Genomic DNA, 4,390 nt, shown 5'->3' with positions numbered 1-4,390 from the left:
CAACATTTATTTTGCATGTTAATATTTTTATCCTCAAATCCAATTTATTAAATTTAATTTTTCAAGTCTTATTATTTTAATTCACGCGAAAGAGAAAGCCATACGAGTCTCTTGGGAAAAACGATATTTGGTCTTACCATTTATATTACTTGTACGATTTGGTACACTTGCCAATTCGTCAACAGTCTGTGCAAAGACCTCGTCAACATGGACCGCTCGTCCCAGAGCTTGTGCCTGTAACATAATTTAGACTTAGAAGTGTATATGAAATAGAAAATACATGTTATATATGAAAGAGACAAAAAAGTAAAGAAAGTTTACCATACGAATGGCATGCTCGTGAACTGTGATCAACCCGCCAGTATGCAAGGCGCCACCCTTTTCAGACGCTCTGTTTATCTGGGTTGTAGCAAACTTGTTGCGAAACTCTGCTAAATTCCAATGTGCAAGTAAAGAGTTCCAAATGTTCTCGCCCAACCAGTAAGGGCACTCCCCTGCATTGGGTGCATCCCTAAACATCTCTGAGAGCCGATGAGATGCTTTCATGTGGAAATTTCTATGTATTTGTGTTTCATGTTCAGCTTTCCACTGCACCTTCATCTGTAATGATGAACAAAACAAACATTGATTAATGAACATAGTAAAATAAGAATGACATTTAGTTTAAAGTTGTTCACCTTAAAACGCTCCCAGAATGGCTTTCTGTCGTCTTTAGGTATTGCTCCCCAAGTAGGCCATGGAGTCAAATACTGTTGCTTAATTGGTCGTGTGATGGCCTGGGAAGCAACCCTGGATGGGATAAACCTGCATATAAAGAAATAAAAAGTCATTTCAAATAAGACAATCTTTAAACATAAAAATGGTTAAAAAAAGGATTAAAGTCTTACCCTTTGCCATATGGCTCAATCCATGGTCGATCATAGAGGGGCGAGCCAACACCATCACCATCACCAACTGAATCAACAAATTGTGTGGCAGTCTCAGAAGGCGGTCTAGAAGATGAGGAAGGTATAAAAGTAGGGTTAGGGGGAGGAGTGGGGGTAATAATCACAGAGGGAGGAAAAGGCTCTGTTGTAGGGTTAGGAGGAGGAGGGTGTACTGTAGGGGTAGGAGGAGGAGGGTGTACTGTAGGAGTAGGGGGAGGGTATACTGTAGTAGTAGGTGGAGGGTGTACTGTAGGGGTAGGTAGTGTAGCAGGCACCCTAAGTACATACTTTGGGGCCTATTGTTGCCTCTTTTTAGACCTTTCTACCCCCTTTCCTTTATTAGGACAGTCTCAACCTTCTCCTGTCATTACTGCATTGAAATGTTTACAAATAAAGTGAATGTAAAATTATTGCATACAAAAGAATAAGGAAAGATCACTACAAATTTAAGATTGTAATTTACATAACTATTGGAATGATAGTTCAATTTGCTACAATATTTAAGATAGTCCAACATTCAATCGTCATCATCATGATCTTCATCTTCATCTTCTTGTTCTTCATCATCATCAACATCATCATTTTCTTTTTCTTCATCATCGTCATCTTCATCTTCTTCTTCATCATCATTTTCATCTTCGTCTTCATCATAATCATCATCATCATTATCACCTTGTGCAGGTGCTTCTAATTCATCTCCATCACCATCAAGGTCGCGCAATGCAGTTATACGTTCAACTTCAATAATTTCTTGTGGTTGTGACATTTAGCCAAGTTGGTAGGCAACATCTTCCTCAACCTCATTTGAGTCAATGCGACCTCTAGGCTTGGTTTGTATTGCTACAGCCCAACCACGCTTGTCAATATTGCGGAATGGTGGATATGACACATAATAAGCATGTCTGACATTAGTTGGAAGAATGGAAGGATCAAACGGACTATATTTGTTTCTCAAGTGGAGTTCGACAATGTTAAACCTAGGATCCACTCTAGTACCAGCTCTAGAAGGATCAAACCATTCACAATAAAAAAGTACTACCCTGTTTGGAGAAGTAGTGTTGTTCTACTCTAGCTCATATATTTTATGAATGATGCCGTAGAAATCGTCATAACAACCCTATGTAAGGCCCTTGACGTACACACCACAATTTGTTGTTTTCTTTCCTTTAGACCATTCATGTGTATGGAATTTGTAACCATTAATGTGTATGCCATACTTTCACACATCTCATTGGAGAGATGTCTTAACTCTTGAACCGTGGGAGTTAATGCCCGATTAAAAACCTACAAAGATACCAAATTCATTTTTAAAGCAAGAGTCAAATTAACCTTGCTCAAAACATAGGAAAAAGTACGAACCTGATTTCTAAACCATTGGGGAAACTCTTAGTGTATTCTAGCAAAAGCATTTCCTTCTGCGACTTGCTCAGCCACAAGAATTGAGCTGGTACAAATGAAATGAATTACTGTATAACAATTTAAGCATTGCAAAGGTAAGAGTTGGATGATAACATACTCAAGGTACGACTTAACTTCACTACAATTGATTAAGACATGGACATGAGCAGAGTTGAATTCAGCATCAGTTAACCAATGAGTGAATTCTTTCCCCGCAGGACGGCCTGATTGCGGAAAAACTAATAATGAGCCTTGACGTGGTTCAGCTTGCCATTGCATTTCGTTTCTGACATTAGTGGGGGACAACGTGAAGTTTTTGAAATAATGTGAACAAAAATACGTTGTCTCTATTTGCAAATAAGCTGCACAAATTGAGCCTTCTATTCTAGCTTTATTTTTAATTGAACGTTTGGATTCTCCCATAAACCTTTAAAAGGGATACATAGTTTCCTAAGTCCATTTCACTACTCTTGACATGTTAGGATGTTCACATAAGTTAAAATAAGTGTACATTAGGTCTGGTTGCAAATTCTCGCCTTTTAAGCATACTTTTTAGGTTCCAACTACTCAAATTTTGAGTTCTGCCTAATTCTTTGCTTTTGAATACTTTCCTAGGTCCATTTCATTACTCTAGACATGTTAGGATGTTCACATAAGTTAAAATAAGTGTACATTAGGTCTGGTTGCAAATTCTCACGTTTTAAGCACACTTTTTAGGTTCTAACTACTCAAATTTCGAGTTTTGCCTAATTCTTTGCTTTTGAATACTTTCCTAGGTCATTTCACTACTCTAGACATGTTAGGATGTTCACATAAGTTAAAATAAGTGTACATTAGGTTTGGTTGTAAATTCTCACCTTTTAAGCACACTTTTTAGGTTCCAACTACTCAAATTTTGAGTTCTGCCTAATTCTTTGCTTTTGAATACTTTCCTAGGTCCATTTCACTATTTTTCGCATGTTAGGATGTTCACATAAGTTAAAATAAGTGTACATTAGGTCTGGTTGCAAATTCTCACATTTTATCTCACCTTTGAAGTACACTTTTTAGGTTCCAACTACTCAAATTTTGAGTTTTGCCTAATTCTTTGCTTTTGAATAGTTTCCTAGGTCCATTTCACTACTCTAGACATGTTAGGATGTTAGTACTTTAATATACTTTGCATTCTTTGCACTTTTTGTGTATTCTAGGTAGTACTTTTAGGTTCTAAGTTGTCATAATTTGAGTTTTAGGTATTTTTTGTAGTGAGAGTTCTTAATTAGCAAGGTTTTACCATTCTAAACTTGTTAGGATAGTTTCTTTCTAGTTTATTTTCTAGTTTAGTGTAGTTTGCAATTGTAGTTCACCTTTTGAGGTTTGAGTAATGATTTTTAGCTACTTCATATGCTTTTTTAGGTTTAAAGTAGGCAAACTTTGAGACTTAGCTACTTCATATATTTTGACATGTTTCTTAGCTTCCTTTAACAACTTCAAACTTGTTACGATGTGTAGAATTGAAGTTTAAAGATTGGAAACTTTCAAACAGCAAGCCAAAGGTTAAAAACTACACCAGAAAAGGCTAAAAAAATGGGACTACATTGGTAAAAATGAATGGTAGTGTATCTAAGGCTCAATTGAGACTTCAAGCAAGTTTATATCATCAAATTGGATGTGTGCAAACACTTAAACAACCAAGAAACATATTACACCAGAAAATCAGTGGTCCACTTGTAATTTTAGGCCAACGTTGGTGGTTTAATGGGTGATTATGCATAAACACGTTTGGAAACATAAATTGACGTTTTTAGCAACTTTGTATCATCAATTTCAAGGTGTTTAGACACTGAGCCAACAAAGAAACACATTGAACTCAAAATTTACTAGTTCACTTCCAAATTAAGGCAAAAATTATGGTTTAGAAAGTGATTTTGCATATAAGCTCAAATTTGACCAAATGAACAGTGCATACAGTTTTCAAATGGTAAAAAACACTTGCAAAAATGTTTAAACTGCACTGAAATGGACAGATTCAATAAACACCCCTGCTATAGCCAAATATGCAACACTTTTTACAAAAAATTTGCACC

Source organism: Vigna radiata, chromosome 7, assembly GCF_000741045.1.
Source record: "Vigna radiata var. radiata cultivar VC1973A chromosome 7, Vradiata_ver6, whole genome shotgun sequence".
NCBI lineage: Eukaryota > Viridiplantae > Streptophyta > Magnoliopsida > Fabales > Fabaceae > Vigna > Vigna radiata.
Note: the sequence above shows the minus strand (reverse complement) of the source record.